This window comes from Triticum aestivum, chromosome 6A (assembly GCF_018294505.1).
Source record: "Triticum aestivum cultivar Chinese Spring chromosome 6A, IWGSC CS RefSeq v2.1, whole genome shotgun sequence".
Classification (NCBI taxonomy): Eukaryota; Viridiplantae; Streptophyta; class Magnoliopsida; order Poales; family Poaceae; genus Triticum; species Triticum aestivum.
Genome location: NC_057809.1, coordinates 233,833,970 through 233,858,778, shown reverse-complemented (window position 1 = coordinate 233,858,778; position 24,809 = coordinate 233,833,970).

Genomic DNA, 24,809 nt, shown 5'->3' with positions numbered 1-24,809 from the left:
GATGCATGTTTGGGAGCTACTGAGGGAGTCATGGACTAAGGGGTCCTCGGGGCGACGGCCCATTGTGTATGGGCCGGACTGGTGTAGCCGTATATTGACAAGAGGTCTATGAAGTCGTGGTGTGCCCTCCAAATCAAGAAGGTGCAGGATCTCCTTAAACCCTTGTTGTAATCTATCTTCAGTAACCCTAACCCTACTGGTGTCTATATAAACCGAGGGTTTTTTGTCTTTAGGGCTAGAGCTATATTTATCACCTCATCGCATTAGGGTTTAGCTCATATAGATCTTGAGGTAGATCAACTCTCTAAACGACATCATACATCCAATATAATCAAGCAGGACGTATGGTTTTACCTCTTTGAGAGGGTCGGAACCTGGGTAAATATTGTGTTCATCATCCCTTATTACCCATCGATCCTAGATCCACTGCTCGGGACCCCCTACCCCGAGGTCTGCGGGTTTTGACACCGACAAAGATGAAAACAGTAGTTTACCCAGGCTCGGGCCACCTTGCAGTGTAAAACACTACTCCTGCTTTTTGTTGGATTGGCCTCACGAGGGGCTAAGGATGAACTACTACAGTGGATGAACAACCTCACAAGGGCTGTTCTGGTGAGGGTGGAAAGGGTTGGATCGTCTCCCCCTCTATGGTGGTGGCTAACCTATATTTACAGTGGCCTGGTCCTCTTCCCTCACAACATAGGAGGGAAGGGATCCCACAACGACCAATTTGAAAGGGGACAATTAGTACATCTAATCCCGACGAAAGGCGGTCTTTGCCTGCAAAGCTTCCGGTCGTGATGCAGTGGTGGGCTCGGTGATGACCTTCGCCTTTCCAAGCATGTGGTCTTGGTCTTGTAGCACTGGAATGGAAACCTTTGGGAGATTCCTCGGGAACCCACAACTGTCCTTGCCTCCATAGCACCAAAGAGGAAACTGCCTCCTATGCGCCCGCTGGCACCTGCCTGGCCTTGATCATCACGGCTCACGTCATCATAGCCTCGTGATGCTGGGTACCTACATAGAAATATCCGCTCCTCGGGAGGCTTCCTGGGAGGTGTAACACCCACGATGCGGCAATATCTCCCACGTGTCGAGGCACGACTTAGAGGCATAACCGCATTATGGTTTTGTCGCACAATCCCATGTAATGAACAAGCAAGGGATAAAGAGAGTTGACTTACAATCGCCACTTCACACAATACTTAAATAATTCATACATCATCCAAAATACACACATAGACCAACTACAGTCAAATCCAAATGAAAAGAAGATAACACCAAATTCTAGATCCCTGATCATCCCAACTAGGCTCCACTACTGATCATCAGGAAACGAAACATAGTAACGCCCAAGGTCCTCGTCGAACTCCCACTTGACTTCGGTAGCATCACCTGCACTGGTATCATCGGCACCTGCAACTGTTTTGGAAGTATCCATGAGTCACGAGGACTCAGCAATCTCAAAACCCATGAGATCAAGACTATTTAAGCTTATGGGTAGGATATCGTAATGAGGTGGAGTTGCAGCAAGCGCTAAGCAAATATGGTGGCCAACATATGCAAATAAGAGTAAGATGAGAAGCTACACAGAGGTTGTTAAGCTAGAAGTGATCAAGAAGTGATCCTGAACTAGTTAGTTCAGACATAACCCAAACCGTGTTCACTTCCCGGACTCCACCAAAAAGAGACCATCACGGCTACACACGCGGTTGATTCATTTTAATTAAGTCAAGTGTCAAGTTCTCTACGACCGGATATTAACAAATTCCCATCTTCCACATAAACCATGGGCACAACTCTTGAAAGTTTCTACCCTGCAGGGGTGTCCCAACTTAGCCCATTACAAGCTCTCACGATCAATGAAGGATATTCCTTCTCCCGAAAAGGCCCGATCAGTCTCAGAATCCCGGTTACAAGACATTTCGACAATGGTAAAACAAGACCAGCAAGATCGCCTGACTGTGCCGACAAATCCCGATAGGAGCTGCACATATCTCGTTCTCAGGGCACACCGGATGAGACATCCTACGAGTAAAACCAACCTTCAAGTTTCCTCGAGGTAGCCCTGTAGTCTACTCGGTTTGGACCAACACTCAGAGCAGCACTGGCCCGGGGTGGGGGGGTTAAATAAAGATGACCCTCGGGTTTGCAACCCCAAGGGAAAGTTATAGGTTGTTAGGCAAATGTAAAACCAATGTTGGGCTTTGCTGGAGGAGTTTTATTCAAAGCGAACTGTCAAGGGGGTCCCATAACCCCAACCGCATAAGGAACGCAAATTCAAGGAACGTAACACTGGTATGATGGAATCTAAGGCGGGAAGAGTGGTACACAACACCGAGCAAAAGGCCAAACCTTCCACCCTTTGCCAAGTATATAGATGCATTAATTAAAGTAATAGATAAAGTTATACCCCAACATATCCATGTTCCAAGATGGAACAACCTGCTCTGCACCTGCAACTAGCAACGCTATAAGAGGGGCTTTGCAAAAGCGGTAACTTAGCCAAACAACGGTTTGCTAGGAAAGGTGGGTTAGAGGCTTGACATGGTAATAAGGGAGGCATGATAAACAAGTGGTAGGTAGCGCGACATAGTGATAGAACGAACAACTAGCAAGCAAAGATAGAAGTGATATCGAGGGTAATGGTCATCTTGCCTGCGAAGTTCTCAGAGTTGTCGAAAGCTTGCTCCTCATTAGTGTACTCAACGGGTTCCTTGTTCACGAACTCGTCTCCTGGGTCTACCCAAAGAAAGAATACAAGCAGCGGAACAACAATCAATCACGGTGCAATGCACAAGCAACATGATGCAATACATGGCATGATATGCAAGGTATAATGTGCAATGCATATGGGTACTCCATAAGGAACAGGATGATCAAGGCATCAACTTGGCAAACCAAGTATGCCTCTGGAAATATGGGGTGATTTCAGTTGAAATCGATATAAGTTTCACCGGAAACGGATTCAGGGTTTGCAAATGACAAGAAAAACAAGAATGATGCAAATCTGCGATTAACAGCATCATAACACTTAGAATACAACAAGAAAATATGCTACAACACTCCAACATAGCAATAAAGCACATGACCATAAAGTACAGGTGAAGCTCTACAAATCATGAACACTGAGCTCCTGCTAGAACTCACTAGAACAACCTCAAAATAGCATGGCAAAAATGCAAATGATAATAGATTCATGGACCTAGAGAAAATACTAAACATGTCAAAACAGCATTAGGTAGCAATGTTGAGAGCTAGCAAACAACATGCTACAGGAACATATCATGGAAAAAAGGCATGGCATGCTAGTACTAAAGACATAGAACAAAACTCCCTTACTGAACTTTACCCAAACAAGCATGGAAAATATGGTAGCACCCATGCAAACATGGCAAGTTATATAATCAGTTTCAGAATTAGAAGAAAAACATGATATGGCAGAAACAAATTCATCATAGCAACTTTGCAAGCTCATGCCACTCACCACAAAGCATTTCATGGCATAACAAGGTAGCCAACAATAAGTAAGCATGTTCAAGAAGCTAATCATGGCAAGAGAAAGTTCATAGGATACATGTATCACTAGCAAAACACATGGCAAAACTGAAACTCATGTTAAACAATCTGCCAGGAACAAGCTATAGTACTCCATAATTACAACCAGAGCCATTCATAGATAGAGAAATACCACATCTTCAAAACATGATTACAGAACTATCTCAAAATCTGCATGGATCTCATGGTAGCTACAAGTTTACATGGCATCAAAATGTAACAGGAAATTACTTTGCAAAATATTCTAAGTGTATGAAATCAGCAACATCATGAAGCCCACTTTGCATGCTTGTGCTAGTCATCACATAGCTCACAAAAATACAGGACTGGCACCCCTATATAGATGGCATGGTGGAGATCATAAAACATGTAGACATAATGCACATAGTATGCACACACAAAATGCAATGAAAATGACAAATCATCAAGTTATGATAAATTCCAGGAGACAACATCATATAGCACTTCTGCAACGAGGATTAGGGAATCAATGTGGACAGTAATATGCATGCAAAAGACACTAACATGAATAGCATCACGAGACAAACATTTTGATATATCATATGCGCAAAACGGAGTCACGGGCATGGAGATATGACATGATGAACAAGGGCACATGGTAAGAGAATTTCGGGACTTAGGGAAAAATCACCTCGTGAGATCTAGGGTTCCTGCAGGCGCACAAACCGAGGCAAGTGGCGAGGTTAACGGCGACAACTCCAGTGAGGAGCTCCGCGGTGGAGGCGGCGAGTGGACGCCGGCAGCGGGCGGCACGGCGCCCGAGGCGCGGAAGGCGGCGACGGAGGGGATCCGACGGCGGAGCACAGAGCTCGCCGGATCTGGTGATGGCGGGGCCTGCCGGGCGGCCGAGCGAGGCGGCAGCACTGGAGCAGCGGTGGCAGGTGCATCGGTTGCGGCGAAGGAGGTCCCAGGCAGCGCGGGGACGCGGGGGCCTGCCCTGGGCTCGCGGGCCCGCGGCGGAGCAAGCTGCGCGGGGGCTGACGTGGCACGGGGGACTCACCGGGGGCGGCGGTGGAGGCGTCCGATCCGAGTCGGACGTGTCCGGCGGCGGAGGAGGGGTGGAACTAGGGTTTGCACCGCGAATTTGGAGGGGGAGAGGCATATTTATAGGTAGAGGGAGCTAGGAGTGTCCAAATGAGGTGTTGTTTTCGCCCACACGATCATGATCCAACGGCGGAGAGCATGGAGGGGGTTTAGATGGGCTAGTGGGCTGTTTTGGAGGGGTGTTGGGCTGCAACAATAGAGGGGCTTTTGCGGTTACCCGGTTAACCGTTGGGGCATCAAACGACCTCCAAATGGAATGAAATTTGACAGGCGGCCTACCGGTGATGTACCAAGGCCACTCAACAAATCTCGACCCGTTTCGAAAATGTTTTTCTCCCACTCACGAAACAAGGTTTGAGGGGTGCAACGGGTGTATGTGGGAGTGTCAGATTGCGAAACAAACAACGGGGAAAATGACCGGATGCATGAGACGAATACGAATGCAAATGAGATGCACATGGTGACATGATATGAAATGCATGACATGAACAAAATGCAAAACGTAAGACAAAGCCCAACCATAAAGGAAATATCATATCACATAGCCAGAAATGGCAAGAGTCGGAGTTACAAATATGGAAAGTTACATCCGGGGTGTTACAACAGTCCACCACTACAAGAGGATGTCGTCTCGAGATCTAGGACTGTAAGAACTCTGGATATTCAGAACGGAGGTGATCGTCGCGTTCCAAGGTGGCTTCTTAGTCGGAATGGTGCGACCACTTAATTTTCAGGAATTTGATTGACTTGTTGCGAGTCTTGCGCTCGGTTTCTTCAAGAATAGCAACGGGATACTCATGATAAGACAAATCTTCTTGGAGGTCAATCTCTTCGAAGTTGATAGTGCGCTCAGGGATCTTGAAGCACTTGCAAAGCTATGACACATGAAACACATCGTGAACATTTGCGAAGTTGGAAGGAAGCTCGAGTTAATAGGCGAGGTCGCCTCTTTTGCCAATGATCTTGAAAGGACCCATGTATCTCGGGGAAAGCTTCCCTTTGATACCGAAGCGTCGAGTACCTTTCATTGGAGAGACGCGGAGGTAGACATGGTCTCTGATCTCAAAAGCCAAGTCACGATGGTGGCTATCATGGTAACTCTTCTGGCGCAATTGCGCGGCTTTGAGATTTTCACGGATGACTTTGCACATTTATTCAGCTTTTGTGATCAAGTCGGTGCCAAGAAGTTGGCGTTCACCAGTCTCTGACCAATTGAGAGGAGTACGACACTTTCTGCCAGAGAGAATTTCGAATGGGGCCTTGCCCGAACTTGCTTGGAAGCTGCTGTTGTAGGAGAACTCGGCACTCGAGTGACGAAGTCCATTTCGATACGGTCAAATTTCCATTCTGGAATAGCAAGAGGTTGAAGGAGACCAGCTGGTTGTTGGTGTTATACTTTCACCCTTCGGCAGACATCACATTCATTCACGATTTGAGAAATCTCTCGCTTCATTCGAGTCCACAAATACGACTGCTTGAGGTCATGGTACATCTTCAAACTTCCTAGATGAATGGATAGAAGAGAATTGTGCGCTTGATTCATTATGACCTTCCTTAGATCACCTTTAGGAACCACAATCCGTTCCTCGAAGAATAAAGTGTCTTTGTCATCAATGCGATAGCACTTGTATTTGGATAAGCCCTTGGCAATACCGTGTTTCACCTTCTTCACCATGGTATCAGGGAGTTGGGCCTCATGAATTTGATCTTCCAAAGTTGGAGTGACTTGAAGGTTGGTGAGGGAGTCCTGGATTAGGGGGTCTCCGAACAGCCGGACTATATCCTTTGGCCGGACTGTTGGACTATGAAGATACAAGATTGAAGACTTCGTACCGTGTCCGGATGGGACTTTCCTTGGCGTGGAAGGCAAGCTTGGCAATACGGATATGTAGATCTCCTCCCTTGTAACCGACTCTGTGTAACCCTAGCCCCCTCTGGTGTCTATATAAACCAGAGGGTTTAGTCCATAGGACAACAGACAATCATACCATAGGCTAGCTTCTAGGGTTTTAGCCTCTATGATCTCGTGGTAGATCAACTCTTGTAATACTCATATCATCAAGAACAATCAAGCAGGATGTATGGTATTACCTCCATCAAGAGGGCCCGAACCTAGGTAAACACAGTGTCCCCTGCCTCCTGTTACCATCCGCCTTAGATGCACAGTTCGGGACCCCTACCTGAGATCCGCCGGTTTTGACACCGACATTGGTGCTTTCATTGAGAGTTTCACTGTGCCATCACCGTAAGGCTCGATGGCCCCTTCGATCATCGGTAATGATGCGGTCCAGGGTGAGGTTTTCCTCCCCGGAAAGATCTTCGTATTCGGTGGCTTCGCACCACGGGCCAATTCGCTTGGCCATCTAGAGCAGATTGAGAGCTACGCCCCTGACCATCAGGTCAGGTTCGGAAACCTAAACTACACTGCTGACATCCGCGGAGACTTGATCTTGGACGGATTCGAGCCCACGTCAGGTGCGCCGCACAATCACGACGAGCATGATGTAACTCTGCCGTTGGAAAGTGTTCGGGAGATCGCATCTGCAACTACTCCAGCCTTCAATCCAGAGCAAATTGCGCCATTCGAGGATGGAGGGATAGACCCCGCCATGGAGGTCGCACTCTCAGTGGCGATGGAGCCGGATACCGACTTCACCCCTTACGAGAACCGTGTCTCTGAACCCCGGGATTCGCTTCCGGCCACGGACTCCGAGCCGCCTACATCCATGCCTATCGAATCCGATTGGGCACCGATCATGGAGTTCACCTCCACAGATATCTTTCAGCACTCGCCTTTCGGCGATGTGCTAAATTCATTAAGGTCTCTCTGCTTGTCCGGAGAACCTTGGCCGAACTATGTCCGGCTAGAATGGGATGCGGACGACGAAGAAATTCACCGCCCACCCACCACCCACAGCCACTGTCGATGATTTAACCGACATGCTCGACTTCGACTCCGAAGACATCGACGGTATGGACGACGGTGCAGGAGACGAACAGGAACCAACGCCCACAGGGCGCTGGACCGCCACCTCATCATATGATATATACATGGTGGGCACCCCCAAAGAAGGCAATGGCGACGAGACAGCGGAGGATGACCCCTCCAAGAAGCAACCCAAGCATTGACGTCAGCGGTGCCGCTCTAAGTCCCGCCACAGCAAAAGTAGTGATACCGGCACAAGAGACAATAACACTTCGGATAGTGCCGAAGACAACCACAGTCCCCTCCAACACAATGTAGAGCGGGAAGGCGAACAAGCTAGCCCTCCAGAGCAGGCAGCATATGGAAAATTGGAGGAGCACAATTACATGCCTCTCTCCGAAGACGAGGTGAGCCTCAGCGATGAAGAATTTATCATACCTGAGGATCCCGTCGAGCAGGAGCGCTTCAAGCGCCGGCTTATGGCCACAGCAAATAGCCTGAAGAAAAAGCAACAATAGCTTCAAGTTGATCAAGAGTTGCTAGCAGACTGATGGACCGAAGTCCTTGCGGCCGAGGAATACGAACTCGAGCGCCCCTCCAAGAGTTACCCAAAGCACAAGTTGCTACCTCACCTCGAGGAGGAAGCATTGAAACCCACATCACTAGTGTACAATGCGGTTGACCGGCCACCTCGTGGCCGAGCTAGAGAGGCGTTTGAGCCTGATGTTCAGCCTGCACCCCGCCGCCACCCAAACAAAAATACCAAGGCCCAGGGAAACACACGGGACCTACGAGACGTATTGGACAGCAGGGCAAAACATGCAAGGTCGATATATGGGTCATGGGGGCGTGTGCCAACACGGGACGATGACCGTCGCGTCGGATACACTAAAGGTAAATCCGGCCGGGTCGAATACAGCAGATAAGACTCATATGAAGTGTGCCGTGATATAGCCCGGCACAGAGGCGCCGCGCACCCCCTATGCTTCACTGATGAAGTTATGGATCACGAATTCCCGGAGGGTTTCAAACCCGTAAATATCGAATCGTATGATGGTACAACAAATCCTGCTGTATGGATTGAGGATTTCCTCCTTCACATCGACATGGCTCGTGGCGATGATCTACATGCCATCAAGTACCTCCCACTAAAACTCAAAGGACCAGCTCGGCATTGGCTGAATAGCTTGCCAGCAGACTCCGTCAGCAGTTGGGAGGATTTGGAAGATGCATTCCTTGACAACTTCCAGGGTACTTATGTGCGACCATCGGATGATGATGATTTCAGCCATATAACTCAGCAGCTAGGGGAATCGTCCAGGCAATTCTGGACACGGTTCCTTACTAAGAAAAACCAAATTGTTGATTGTCCGGATGCAGAGGCCTTAGCGGCATTCAAGCATAACATCCGTGACGAGTGGCTCGCCCGGCACGTCGGCCAGGAGAAGCCGAAGTCTATGGCAGCCTTCACGACACTCATGACCTGCTTTTGTGTGGGCGAAGAAAGTTGGCTGGCTCGCAGCAACAACACATCAAGGAATCCGGGCACTTCGGATACCAAAGATGCCAACGGCAGACCACGTCATAACAGACAAAAGCACCGAAACAACGGCGATAACACCAATGATACGGCAGTCAATGCCGGATTTAGAGGCTCTAGATCCGGTCAGCGGAAAAAGCCATTCAAAAGATGTACTCCGGGCCCGTCCAGCTTAGACCGCATACTCGATCGCTCGTGTCAAATCCACGGCACCCCCGATAAGCCAGCCAATCACACCAACAGAGAATGCTGGGTGTTCAAGCAGGCCAGCAAGTTAAATGCTGAAAACAAGGACAAGGGGCCGCATAGTAATGATGAGGAAGAGCCCCGGCCGCTGAACACGGGAGGACAGAAGAGGTTCCCCCCACAAGTGAAGACGATGAACATGATATACACAACCCACATTCCGAAGAGGGAACGGAAGCATGCACTAAGGGACGTCTATGTGATAGAGCCCGTGGCCCAAAGTTCAACCCATGGTCCGCTTGTCCGATCACCTTCGATCGCAGGGACCACCCCACTAGTATCCGTCATGGCGGATCTGCCGCGTTGGTCCTAGACCCAATCATCGATGGATTTCACCTCACTCGAGTCCTTATGGACGGCGACAGCAGCCTGAACCTGCTCTATTAGGATACAGTGCGCAAAATGGATATAGATCCCTCGAGGGTCAAACCCACAAAAACCACCTTTAAGGGCGTCATCCCGGGTGTAGAGGCCCATTGCATGGGCTCAATCACAATGGAAGTGGTCTTCAGATCTCCGAACAACTTCCGAAGCGAGGAGTTAATCTTTGATATCGTCCCGTTCCGCAGTGGCTATCACGCACTTCTCGGGCGGACCGCATTTGCAAAGTTCATTGCGGTACCACATTATGCATACCTTAAGTTAAAGATACCAGGACCTAGGGGGGTCATAACAGTCAATGGAAACACAGAACGCTCGCTCCGCATGGAAGAGCACACTGGGGCCCTCGCAGCAGAAGCACAAAGCAGCCTTTTAAGGCAAACCACCAATTCGGCGATACAGCCCCCGGACACCGTCAAGCGAGTCCGGAGTAAACTACAACAGGATCACCTGGCATGTTCAGAGCTTGCCTAGAAATTTGGCCCCCGTCCCAGTCCCAGTCAACCGACGAAATCCGTGTCGCGGGTACATAATTACGGACTCAAAATACCATGGACATAGGCGGGGGCACAATCAGGGCACGTCCCACAATGCGGCTTAACCGCCCTAGGGGTTGTATACCTTTATCATTTTTTCTCTTTCAGGACCTAACTCTCTGGAAGCCCTTTCCGGCAGTACGATTGCCGGACACATTACGGGAATGAACAACCAAGGAGGCAAGAACCTAAGATGTACACGGGAACCCCCAGGTGGTCTCTAATAATAACTGATATATCCACTTTCTACTATCCATACGTAGCTTGCCCTTGGATAGTACATGTCAAATAGTCCTATTTTCTGCTTATTGCACTACTTGTATCAGTACGCTTCGACGTATTATTTAAATAACAATGCATAGCATCAGTCTATTGTTGCATTATTTATCCCTTTTTTCTTATATGTTCATTTACGACAACTTGCTCCCGTACATTCTGGTACGGTCAATACGCCAGGGGCTTTCGTTTACCCCATAATACGGTGTGAGAAGTCCGAACACTTTCGATAGTGTGGCACCCCGAACTTATAGCATTACATGCATCAGCTCTGAATCATGTCTTGGGTCAATAGTTGGGTTTGCCCGGCTCCCATGCTTTGGTACCTTACGTTCCGCTATATCGGCTAAGGTAGCACTGGGAGAACTACTGCGATTGTGTACCGGTTCTTCCGGACGAGCACCTCAGTAGAGAAAGCCGAAAACTGACTGTCATGATAAGGCGAGAGCTGGTCGCTGTTCATGAGATCTCAACTCCTTAAAGACTTTTTCCGCTTCGGGCGAGGAGTCAGCCTTGCCCGACTTAGGCGTGTATAGCACCCCAAATTCGGTCTTCCGAATACTAGGGGCTTCGCCAAAATTTAAAATTGCAGACTTCTATGGCTAAGTAGGAGTGATAAAGCCTTATAGTCCGATTGCCTGGTTCGTTGTGCTGAACACCTCCCTTGAAGGACCCAAAATTGGGATAAAGAGTGCTCAGGTTTATCCCGAACACCCCAGTACTAGTTACATGGGGGCAGAAGCCGACGACTGGCCAACTCTTAGATTTTATAAATGGCTGCACATAAGGTAATATTTTAAATTAAAAAAGCCTATCATAGCGCAAATGAACTTGTTTCACATTACAGGATCACATGAGCATGTTCATTCAAAAATTACATCTCTGGCACATTCATCCGCCACCAGACGGGAACCCTTCAAGACACTGTCATAATACATTTCGGGGTTGCAATGCTCCTTGCCCTCTGGCGGCCCCTCCTTCACCAGCTTCATGGCGTCCAACTTCGCCCAGTGGACCTTCGCCCGGGCAAAAGCCCTGCGTGCACCCTTGATGCAGACAGACTGCTTTATGACTTCAAGCTGTGGGCAGGCATCCACAAGCCGCCTCACCAGACCGAAGAAGCTGCCGGGCAGGGGCTCGCCAGGCCACATCCGGACTATAAGACCCTTCATGGCATGTTCGGCCGCCTTGTGAAGCTCGACCAATTGCTTCAGCTGGTCGCTCAAGGGCATTGGGTGTTCGGTCCCAGTATACTGAGATCAGAACAACTTTTCCATCGAGCTCCCCTCCGCAGCTCGGTAAAACTCCGCGGCATCCAGTACACTACGGGGAAGATCTGCAAACGCTCCTGGAGAGCTTCGAACTCGGGTAAGTAAAAGGAAAGTTTCCTTCATATGCTTGCTTTGCATAATGAATGCCTTACCCGCTGCTATCTTCTTCACCGCATCAATCTCCTGGAGGGCCTTGTGGGCTTCAGCCTTGGCGCTCCGGGCGCTTTCAAGCGCCTTCACAAGCTCGGACTCTCGCGCTCCAAGGACTCGTGTTTCTTGGCGAGAGCCTCGAGCTCTTGCTGCACCTTGCCTACTCGGGATTCTTGATTTTCCCGCTCAAAGCGCTCCTTGGCCGCGTTGTTTTTGGCCTCGGACAACGCCTTCCTTAGGGTCGCCACCTCGGTCGTGGCCCCTGGCAAATTCATGATGATCCTATTACTTTACAACCGAACTTCTTTTTAAAGCGCAGACAAGGTATTGCTTACCTTTTCTCTCCTCGAGGTGCCGCTTGGTAAGGCCGAGCTCGTTCTCGGATCGCTCCAGATCCTGCTTTAGTGTAGAGACCTCCGCAGTACGTGCGGCAGTGGCCAGTAGTGAAGCCTACACATACACATAAACATATTCTGATTAGACTCCTGAAACATCATTTGATCCTCTATTCGGCCTTTCTTCTCGAACGTCGAACAGAGCATCAGGGGCTACTATCTATGCGGCCATATTTTCTTATATTTTGATTGCTTACCTCAAAGCCTGTTAGGAGGCTGGCGCAAGCTTCGGTCAGTCCGTTGTTGGCGGACTGAACTTTCTCGATCACCACACTCATGATAGTGCGGTGCTCTTCATCGATGGAAGCGCCGCGAAGCGCTTCCAGCAAGTTGTCCGGTGCCTCTGGATGGATAGAGGACACTAGCACGGGTGGCTTGCCCCCCTTAACGGGGGATCATCTGCCGGAGTCCGGAACCATCGAAGGTTCCGGCGCAGTGTTCGGCTAGGGGCCGAACTCGGAGCCTGTGGGAGTTTTACTCCCTTTGCGCCCAGGGTCCGGGAGGTTGCCTCGAGGCGCCCCCAGGACCACCTCCCCTCGGCTCGGTGCCTTTCGAGACAACACCTGGACATTGTCCATAGGGTGAGGGGTGGAGGCGGTCGGAAGAGAACCGTTGTTCATATCCGACGAGTCCAATGAACCGCTCGACGAAGATACGTCGAGATGAGCTCGGGACGGACTGCATAATCATGTTCGGCATGAGGAGAAGAAGTGCAATAAAACATACCATGAATTACTATTGTGTCCGGATACTTACGACTTCGCTAGGGGCTTGACCCTGGGTAGCCACTCGTCGCCGCTGTAGGCGGCCGTTGTGGAGCAGTCCGGAGGGAGGGTGAGGGAGTCCTGGATTAGGGGGTGTCGGGATAGCCGGACTATAACCTTTGGCTGCACTCTCGGACTATGAAGATACAAGATTGAAGACTTTGTCCTGTGTCCGGATGGGACTTTCCTTAGCGTGGAAGGCAAGCTTGGCAATACGGATATGTATATCTCCTCCCATTGTAACCGACTCTGTGTAACCCTAGCCCTCTCCGGTGTCTATATAAACCGGAGGGTTTGAGTCCATAGGACGAACAACAATCATTCCATAGGCTAGCTTCTAGGGTTTAGCCTCTTTGATCTCGTGGTAGATCTACTCTTGTACTACCCATATCATCAATATTAATCAAGCAGGAGTACGGTTTTACCTCCATTGAGAGGGCCCGAACCTGGGTAAAAACATTGTGTCCCTTGTCTCCTGTTACCATCCGCCTAGACGCACAGTTCGGGACCCCCTACCCAAGATCCGCTGGTTTTGACACTGACATTGGTGCTTTCATTGAGAGTTCCTCTGTGTCGTCACCTTTAAGCCCGATGGCTCCTCCGATCATCAACAATCATGCGGTCTAGGGTGAGACCTTTCTCCCTGGACAGATCTTCGTGTTCGGCAGCTTTGCACTGCTGGCTAATTCGCTTGGCCATCTGGAGCAGATTGAAAGCTACGCCCTGGTCATCAGGTCAGATTTGGAAGTTTGAACTACACGGCCGACATCCGCGAAGACTTGATCTTCGACGGATTCGAGCCACAGCCGGGCACACCGCACTGTCACGATGGGTATGACCTAGCTCTGCCGCCGAATAGTACCCTAGAGGCCGCGCCCGCATCAGCTCCGACCCTTAGCTCGGAGCTAACTGCGCCTATCGAGGACGGTTGGCTAGACACCGCCTCGGGGGCTGCAGTCTCAACGGTGATCGAACCGAACACCAGCCTCATCCTCTGCGAAGCCCGTGACTCCAAGGTGCCGAACTCTTTTCCAGACTCCGAACCTTCCGCGCCCCTGCCAATCGAATCCGATTGGGCGCCGATCATGGAATTCACCGCCGCGGATATCTTTCAGCACTCGCCCTTTGGCGACATTCTGAATTCACTAAGGTCTCTCTCTGTCAGGAGAGCCCTGGCCGGACTATGGCCAACAGGATTGGGATGCGAACGACGAAGAAATTCGATGCCCACCCACCACGGATACGTCTCCAACGTATCTATAATTTTTGATTGCTCCATGCTATATTATCTACTGTTTTGGACTATATTGGGCTTTATTTTCCACTTTTATATTATTTTTGGGACTAACCTATTAACCGGAGGCCCAACCCAGAATAGATGTTTTTTTGCCTATTTCAGTGTTTCGAAGAAATGGAATATCAAACGGAGTCCAAACGGAATAAAATCTTCGGGAACATGATTTTCTCACCGAACGTGATCCAGGAGACTTGGACCCTACTGCAAGGAAGCAAAGAGGTGCTCACGAGGGTAGGGGGCGCCCCCCCTAGGGCGCGCCCCTGCCTCGTGTGACCCTCGGTGCTCCATCGACCTACTCCTTCCTCCTATATATACCCGCGTACCCCCAAATGATCAGAACAGGAGCCAAAAAACCTAATTCCACCACCGCAACTTTCTGTATCTATGAGATCCCATCTTGGGGCCTGTTCCGTAGCTCCGCTGGAGAGGGCCGTCATCACGGAGGGCTTCTACATCATCATAGCCTCTCTGATGAAGTGTGAGTAGTTTACCTCAGACCTTCGGGGTCCATAGTTAGTAGCTAGATGGCTACTTCTCTCTTTTTGGATCTCAATACAATGTTCTCCCCCTCTCTTGTGGAGATCTATTCGATGTAATCTTCTTCTTTTGTGGTGTATTTGTTGAGACCGATGAATTGTGGGTTTATGATCAAGTCTATCTATGAACAATATTTGAATCTTCTCTGAATTCTTTTATGTATGATTGGTTATCTTTGCTAGTCTCTTCGAATTATCCGTTTGGTTTGGCCAACTAGATTGGTAGTCCTTGCCATGGGAGAAGTGCTTAGCTTTGGGTTCGATCTTGCGGTGTTCTTTCCCAGTGACAGAAGGGGCAGCAAGACACGTATTGTATCGTTGCCATCGAGGATAACAAGATGGGGTTTATTTCATATTGCATGAATTTATCTCTCTACATCATGTCATCTTGCTTAAAGCGTTACTTTGTTATTAACCTAATACTCTAGATGCATGCTGGATAGCGGTCGATGAGTGGAGTAATAGTAGTAGACGCATAATCGTTTCGATCTACTTGTCACGGACGTGATGCCTATATACATGATCATGCCTAGATATTCTCATAACTATGCTCAATTCTTTCAATTGCTCAATAGTAATTTGTTCACCCATCGTAGAAAACTTATTCTCTCGAGAGAAGCCACTAGTGAAACCTATGGCCCCCAGGTCGATTCTCATCATATCAATCTCCATCACTTTTATATTGTTTTGCTATTTACTTTGCTTTTACTTTTTACTTTGCATCTTTACATCAAAAAAACCAAAAATATTCTATCTATCAGATCTCACTCTCGTAAGTGACCATGAAGGGCTTGACAACCCCTAATCGCGTTGGTTGCGGGTAGCTATCGCTTTGCGCAGGTACGAGGTACTTGAGCGTGGGCTCCTACTGGATTGATACCTTGGTTCTCAAAAACTGAGGGAAATACTTACGCTACTCTGCTGCATCATCCCTTCCTCTTCGGGGAAAACCAACGCAAGCTCAAGACGTAGCAAGAAGGATTTCTCGCGCCGTTGCCGGGGAGTCTACGCAAAAAGTCAACATACCAAGTACCCATCACAATCCCTATCTCCCGCATTACATTAGTTGCCATTTGCCTCTCGTTTTCCTCTCCCCCCAATTCACCCTTGCTGTTTTATTCGCCCTGTCTCTCCCTATCCTCCCTCTCTATTTGCCTCTTTTTGCCCGTTTCTCGTTTGCTCGTATGGTTGGAATAGTCATTTATTTATTACTAAATAGAGAAGCTAATATCTATGGATCCTCATCTGCTTGCCAATCTTTTTAAGGGATCCAATTATGATGAACCAATTCCTAGCGATTTGGATGCACTAGATCAACTTTATAAGCTTTTGCCTGAAATCCGTAAATCTGAAAATCGTGATGAAGTGCTTTATGAAGTGACTCATGATAGGTCTTTGAATAAAAAGCATGATTGCAATGATTTTATTATAAATTCTCTTGATGTCAATTGTGCTAATAAGATGCAAAACCCTAAGCTTGGGGATGCTAGTTTTGCCATGTCTACTACTTGTTGCAATGATTATGATTGGGGTGATTCTTCTTATGATCTTGAAAATTTATTTAAACCCCGTGATTAATATGAGATTGATAATAGTGTTTGCAATATTATTGAAAGTGGGTTTGGAGAAGTCATAACTTTAGTTAATGTTAATCCCACTATTTTGGAAGAGTGTCAACTTTGCATGCATGTGGATCATGTTGAAAATATTGTATGTGATAGCTATTTTGTTGAATTTTCTTATGATCCTACATGTAATTACTATGATAGAGGAAAATATGGCTGTAGAAATCTTCATGTTACTAAATTACCTCTCGTTATATTGAGATTGCTATTGTTTCTTCCCGCTTCCTTGCATATGCTAGTTTTTGCTTGCCTTGAAAATTTGTTTCCCTATAAGATGCCTATGCATAGGAAGTATGTTAGACTTAGATGTGTTTTTCACATGTTTTATGATGCCCTCTTTGTGCTTCAATTCTTGTCTTTCATGTGAGCATCATTAAAATTATCAATGCCTAGCTAGGGGCGTTAAACGATAGCGCTTGTTGGGAGGCAACCCAATTTTATCTTTTGTTTTTTGTGTTTTTCTTCTGTTAGGGAACAAATAACCCATCTACCCTCTGTTTGGATGTGGTTTTGTGTTTTAATTAGTGTTTGTGCCAAGCTAGACCTATTGGATCTTCTTGGATGATAGTTATTTGATCTTGCTGTAATTTCCAGAAACTTTGCGTTTAGTGCCCGAATTACTAAAAATCATCAGAACGTGATAAAATACTGATTCCAATTGCTGCTGATCAACAAAAAAATTATCTAGGTCGTCTAATTTTGGTAGATTTTTTGGAGTTACAGAAGTTTGCGTTAGTTACAGATTACTACAGACTGTTCTGTTTTTGACAGATTCTGATTTTCGTGTGTTGTTTGCTTATTTTGATGAATCTATGGTTAGTAAAATAGTTTATAATCCATAGAGAAGTTGGAATACAGTAGGTTTAACACTAAAATAAATAAGGAATGAGTTCATTACAGTACCTTGAAGTGGTCTTTTGTTTTCTTTCGCTAACGGAGCTCACGAGTTTTCTATTTTGAGTTTTGTGTTGTGAAGTTTTCAAGTTTTGGGTGAGTTCTTTTGATGGATTATGGAACAAGGAGTGGAAACAGCCTAAGCTTGTGGATGCCCATGGCACCCCCAAGATAATCCGAGGACACCAAAAAGTCAAAGCTTTGGGATGCCCCGGAAGGCATCCCCTCTTTCGTCCACTTCCATCGGTAATTTACTTGGAGCTGTATTTTTATTCACCAACATGATATGTGTTATGCTTGGAGCGTCTTGTATTATTTGTGTCTTTGTTTGTTAGTATGCTACAATCATCCTTGTTGTACACACCTTTTTAGAGAGCCATACTTGAATTGAAATTTGATAGAATACTCTATGTGCTTCACTTAAATCTTTTGAGCTATGTAGTTTTGGTCTATGCACTTCACTTATATCTTTTGAGCGTTATAATTTTGCTCTATGTGCTTCACTTAGATCTTTTGGAGCACAGTGGTGGTTTGTTTTTAAGAAACTATTGATCTCTCATGCTTCACTTAAATTATTTTGAGAATCTTAATAGCATGGTAATTTGCTTAATATAAATATGCTTGGTGTTCAAGATATGTGAAATTTTCTTTTGAGTGTGTTGAATACTAAGAGAAGATTGAAGCATGATAATTGTTTTGAGATATGGAGGTGATAATATTAGAATTATGCTAGTTTAGTAGTTGTGAATTTAAAGAATACTTGTGTTAAAGTTTGTGATTCTCGTAGCATGCACGTATGGTGAACCGTTATGTGATGAAGTCGGAGCATAATTTATTTATTGATTTTCTTCCTTATGAGTGGTGGTCGGGGACGAGCGATGGTCTTTTCCTACCAATCTATCCCCCTAGGAGCATGCGCGTAATACTTTGCTTTGATAACTTCTAGATTTTTGCAATAAGTATATGAGTTCTTTATGACTAATGTTGAGTCCATGGATTATATGCACTTTTTCCCATCCTTCCACCATTGCTAGCCTCACTAATACCGTGCACCTTTCGCCGGTATCATACACCCACCATATAGCTTCCTCAAAACAGCCACCATACCTACCTATCATGGCATTTCCATAGCCATTCCGAGATACATTGCCATGCAACTTTCCACCATTCCGTTTATTATGACATGCTCCATCATTGTCATATAGCTAGCATGATCATGTAGTTGACATCGTATTTGTGGCAAAGCCACCATTCATAATTCTTTCATACATGTCACTCTTGATTCATTCCATATCCCGGTACACCGCCGGAGGCATTCATATAGAGTCATATTTGTTCTAAGTATCAAGTTGTAATTGTTGAGTTGTAAGAAAAATAAAAGTGTGATGATCATCATTTTCTAGAGCATTGTCCCAAGTGAGGAAAGGATGATGGAGACTATGATTCCCCCATAAGTCGGGATGAGACTCCGGATGAAAAAAAGAGGTCACAAAAAAAGAGAAAAGGCCCAAATAAAAAAATGAGAGAAAAAGAGAGAAGGGACAATGTTACTATCCTTTTACCACACTTGTGCTTCAAAGTAGCGCCATGATCTTCATGATAGAGAGTCTCTCGTTATGTCACTTTCATATACTAGTGGGAATTTTTCATTATAGAACTTCGCTTGTACATTCCAATGATGGGCTTCCTCAAATTGCCCTAGGTCTTCATGAGCAAGCGAGTTGGATGCACACCCACTTAGTTTCTTTTGATGAGCTTTCATATACTTATAGCTCTAGTGCATCCGTTGCATGACAATCCCTACTCACTCACATTGATATCTATTGATGGACATCTCCATAGCCCATTGATACGCCTAGTTGATGTGAGACTATCTTCCCCTTGTTTTGTCTTCTCCACAACCACCCTTCTATTCCACATAGTGCTATGTCCATGGCTCACGCTCATGTATTGCGTGAAGATTGAAAAAGTTTTGAAAAAGTTAGAGTATGAAACAATTTCTTGGCTTGTCATCGGGGTTGTGCATGATTTAAATACTTTGTGTGGTGAAGATAGAGCATAGCCAGACTATATGATTTTGCAGGGATAACTTTCTTTGGCCATGATATTTTGAGAAGACATAATTACTTTATTAGTATGCTTGAAGTGTTATTATTCTTTATGTCAATATGAACTTTTGTCTTGAATCTTTGTAATCTGAATATCCATACCACAATTAAGAAATTTTGCATTGAAATTATGCCAAGTAGCACTCCGCATCAAAAATTCTCTTTTTATCATTTACCTACTCGAGGACGAGCAGGAATTAAGCTTGGGGATGCCTGATACGTCTCGAACGTATCTATAATTTTTTATTGCTCCATGATATATTATCTACTGTTTTGGACTATATTGGGCTTTATTTTCCACTTCTATATTATTATTTTTGGGACTAACCTATTAACCGGAGGCCCAACCAGAATTGCTGTTTTTTGCCTATTTCAGTGTTTCGAAGAAACGGAATATCAAATGGAGTCCAAACGGAATAAAATCTTCGGGAACGTGATTTTATCACCGAACGTGATCCAGGAGACTTGGACCCTACTTCAAGGAAGCAAAGAGGTGCTCACGAGGGTAGGAGGCCCCCCCCTAGGGCGCGCCCCTGACTCGTGGGACCCTCGATGCTCCATCGACGTACTCCTTCCTCCTATATATACCCGCGTACCCCCAAATGATCAGAACAGGAGCCAAAAACCTAATTCCACCGCCGCAACTTTCTGTATCCACGAGATCCCATCTTGGGGCCTGTTCCGTAGCTCCGCCGGAGAGGGCCGTCATCACGGAGGGCTTCTACATCATCATAGCCTCTCCGATCAAGTGTGAGTAGTTTACCTCAGACCTTTGGGGTCCATAGTTAGTAGCTAGATGGCTTCTTCTCTCTTTTTGGATCTCAATACAATGTTCTCCCCCTCTCTTGTGGAGATCTATTCGATGTAATCTTCTTCTTTTGCGGTGTGTTTGTTGAGACCGATGAATTGTGGGTTTATGATCAAGTCTATGTATGAACAATATTTGAATCTTCTCTGAATTATTTTATGTATGATTGGTTTTCTTTACATGTCTCTTCGAATTATCCGTTTGGTTTGGCCAACTAGATTGGTAGTCCTTGCCATGGGAGAAGTGCTTAGCTTTGGGTTCGATCTTGCGGTGTTCTTTCCCAGTAACAGAAGGGGCAGCAAGACACGTATTGTATCGTTGCCATCGAGGATAACAAGATGGGGTTTATTTCATATTGCATGAATTTATCTCTCTACATCATGTCATCTTGCTTAAAGCGTTACTCTGTTTTTAACCTAATACTCTAGATGCATGCTGGATAGCGGTCGATGAGTGGAGTAATAGTAGTAGACGCAGAATCGTTTCGATCTACTTGTCACGGACGTGATGCCTATATACATGATCATGCCTAGATATTCTCATAACTATGCTCAATTCTTTCAATTGCTCAACAGTAATTTGTTCACCCACCGTAGAAAACTTATGCTCTCGAGAGAAGCCACTAGTGAAACCTATGGCCCCCGGGTCTATTCTCATCATATCAATCTCCATCACTTTTATATTGTTTTGCTATTTACTTTGCTTTTACATTTTACTTTGCATCTTTATATCAAAAATACCAAAAATATTCTATCTATCAGATCTCACTCTTGTAAGTGACCGTGAAGGGCTTGACAACCCCTAATCGCGTTGGTTGCGGGTAGCTATCGCTTTGCATAGGTACGAGGTACTTGAGCGTGGGCTCCTACTGGATTGATACCTTGGTTCTCAAAAACTGAGGGAAATACTTACGCTACTCTGCTGCATCATCCCTTCCTCTTCGGGGAAAACCAACGCAAGCTCAAGACGTAGCAACCACCCACTTCGTAGCCACTGTCGATGATCTAACCGACAAGCTCGACTTCGACTCCGAAGACATCGACGGTATGGATGACGATGTAGGAGACGAACATGAACCAGCGCCTATAGGGCACTGGAAAGCCACCTTGTCATATGACATATATATGGTGGATACACCCAAAGAAGGCAATGGCGACGGAACAAGGGGGGACGACCCCTCCAAGAAGCAACCCAAGCGCCGGTGTCAGCGGCGCCGCTCTAAGTACCGCCAAAGCAAAAATGTTGATGCCGGCATGGGAGATAATTGTCAGGACCCCGACTCAATGCCACATCGATCTAGCATGTAACACCTCATATCACTTTGCGGCCTCACGCACGGTATCCCCACGGGTGTCGCCTTACCTTTGCCCGGGACCGTTTGCGCCTTTTGGCACATGTATATGATGGTGTCGCTAGCATCCATATGATAAAGAGCCCGGGCTGACATGGCTAGCCGTAAACCCAAAGTGGCACTAACTTACAGGGACAGACATCCATGACCCAGCATCGAACGTGTCGGCCATCAGCGAGTGAATCCAGGCTGTAGCACTGGGCTAACAGGACTCCGGTGAACCGGGCTGTAGCGGGCTAACAGGACTCCGGTATTCATCGCGTGACATTTCCCCGAAGGGACAGACACAGGATCGAAGAAGGACACATGCCGGCTAGCCTAAGTGTTCCGGAGCAGTAGCAGGCTACCAGGGCTCAGTGGAAGCACTAGGAGACATTTCCCGGTAAGAGAGGCTACTACGGATAAACAACTAGATAGTCAGATCCCACACATAGCAATACACGTTACACGTACGCATAACATGCAAGTATGTGTTGTACAACATGGCATCACAGCATAACTCAACAACTCATATAGATAAAGGCTCAGAAGAGCCATCATAGCATTTATTACAAACAGGGGTCACATGACCCAACATTCAAGAGCAATCAAGCAACAAGCGGAAGCATTACATGTCTGAGTACAGACATCTAAAAATGAAAAAGGCTGAAAGCCTGACTATCTACAACGTCCGATCAAGATCATAGCTGAGGTACAAGCTACTAGTCGAAGTCCACGAGAACACTAACAAGACCGAAGTCTCCGCTGCAAAAACATAAATAAAGCAACATGAGTACAAAGGTACTCAGCAAGACTTACATCAGATCCTATCATACATGCATTTGTATCAAGAGGGTAATGTGGGGTTTAGTTGCAGCAAGCCAGCTTTGACTCTGTGGCTATCCTGTTCTACGACTACCAGAAACTCTTGAGGTGATATGGCGCACACGAGTCCACTAATGACCACACAATACACCACTATGGATTCATCCCCGTCTCCCTACGAGAATGCCATCCATAGCACTCACACTTGTCTTGAGCTTTTTAGAGTATCCACTTCAAGTTGTCTATGTACCATGTAAGCATCCAAGAAGTCCATAACCGCGGACCCGGCTATTCGAATTGATCATGTTAACCCTGCAGGGGTGTACTTCTTCACACACGCTCTCGCCACTTACCGCCATGTACACGTCATGTATCTCGGCAACCTTCAAGCGGAAGCCTAGCGAGGGTGTCGGCCACGACCTGACTAACCACACAAGACTCTAATCCAGGTTTATCGCCTATTCGGGTTCCATCCGCAAGGAGATCCGGCCGGGGTTTCACTCACGGCCCCAAACGATGTGTGTAGGGTTCCCAAGCCCACCTCGCCGGATGGATCTACGCTTGGTACACTGTGCCACTTGTTCCTAGTCTGTCCCAAGCCCACCTGGCCGGGTGCCACTTGGTAGACTACTAACACTACCTACAAACACCAGAAACTAGTTGCGACTCCTGGGCAGAGATCAAGTTGGTTAATAAGTCGAGAGAGTCAATTAAGGATCCCAATGTGTGGTAGTATCGAGTCATTGGACAACATACATAGAACTCAGTGCTTAAGGACGGCTCCAGTGAGACAACCCACCATGTACTCCTACATGGCCTCTCACCGCTACCTTTACCAAATCGTGTTCACACACTTAACTCTCAGCACCAGAACATATCGTAACACTCCAATTCATTCCCAATGAATCAGACCTGACACAACTCTAAGCAATAGCAGGCATAGCATGGTAGGAACACAACAATGGCTTCAATCAACTCCTACACATGCTAGTGGGTTTCAACTATTTACTATGGCAATGACAGGTCATGCAGAGGAATGGGTTCAACTACCGTAGCACAAAGTAGCAGATGAATCGTTGTTGTCCTAATGCAATAACTGAGAGCAGGAGCGAGAGAGTAGGGTTTTATCGAAATGAACAAGGGGGGTTTGCTTGCCTGGTAAATCAACAGAGGAGGCACTGCTTCACAGACAGGTACTCTGGAACGGCTCCGGAGCAGGACCTATCGAGAGGGAACGGTGCCGGCAATCAATACACAATCATATGCAACAATATGATGCATGAACATGGCATGTAGATGTGATGCTGTTTGAGCTAGTGCAACTAGTAATCATTTGGTTTGAAGTCCATTTGAACCATAAGCTCAAATGCATCTCCAAAGTAAGCTCTTATATATGCCATAATGTGTTTTCTCATATTCAGCATGTATAAGTTGGTTTGTCATGCATGAAACTAGTACAGATGGAAAGATTGCATTTTTCTGATAATTTATCATATATAAATTATTTCAATCTGAGCTACGGTTGAATTTCTATGAATTTTTAAAGTTTAAAACAATTTCTGGAATTTCCTGATTTAATTTAAATCCAGAAATCATATTATTGTGCCAGCATGACGTCATCACTACATCAGCGGGTCAACGCGGCTGTCCAGGTCAAATCTGACACGTGGGGTCCACCCGACAGTGTCATGGTTAAGTAACAAAGGTTAATTAAATTTAAACTAATCCTAAACTAGAATTAGCAGGGACGGGCCCCACTTGTCATTGAGCCAGGGGAGGTCAAACCCCCTGGTTAACTGGGCTAACACGCCGGCGTTTAGCCGCCGGCGGCAGCAAACGCGGCGGAGGGCGCGGGATTGCCACTCCGGCGCCCAATCGAGCAGCGGAGGGCACGCGCGGGAAGCTGGGGCTCGCGCGCATCCACTGGTGCCCTCCGTTTCACTGGAGACGGCCTAAATCGACGGCGGCGACCACTTGGGCGGCGGCCGGAGTTCGGGCGCGAGCGGGATCGGCCTGTGGGGCACGGGGAGGCAGGGGAGAAGGGGGGGTTCGACGTCGGGGCTCACAGCGAATCCAACGGCGTCGTCGGCGAGCTCGGGGAAGGCTTGGGGCAGCCGGAGCGACGACGGCGATCTCGTCGACCGAAGCTTGAAGACGACGGCGATGGCGATGAAGCGGAGCTCGCCCAGTTGCTTTGCTCGGTGAGGAGGGAGAGGGGGTCGCGGCGGAGCTAGGAAGCGTGTCGGGGAGGTGCGGCAGTGGCCGAGGCCACGGTGGC